Here is a 330-nt window from a genome sequence, read left to right as displayed (position 1 = left end):
CTCCCTCACTCCCTTTCCCACTACCGCCCCGCGCGCGCGTGTGTGCGTGCGTGTGTGCGTGTATCTATCCTCCCCCACCCCCCACCTCCTCCTCCTGGCCCACGGTACCCCCTGTTCCCTGCAGGTCACCCTTCGGCACCTGTCTGCTTGTTTGCTTGTGGTCTGTCTGCCCAGAGCCAAGGTCGAGTAGTGGAGTGCCCCAGTCATAACACCTTTTTTTTTTTTTTTTTTTTTTTTTTTCTCCAATTCGGGAGTGAGGAATCAGCCCGTGGGAGTGATTCCTCACTCCCGAATTGGGAAAAAAAAAAAAAAAAAAAAACATGACACCTC

Source organism: Oratosquilla oratoria, chromosome 30 (assembly GCF_046742065.1).
Source record: "Oratosquilla oratoria isolate Oo_2021 chromosome 30, ASM4674206v1, whole genome shotgun sequence".
Taxonomy (NCBI): Eukaryota; Metazoa; Arthropoda; class Malacostraca; order Stomatopoda; family Squillidae; genus Oratosquilla; species Oratosquilla oratoria.
This window is presented reverse-complemented; position numbering follows the sequence as displayed.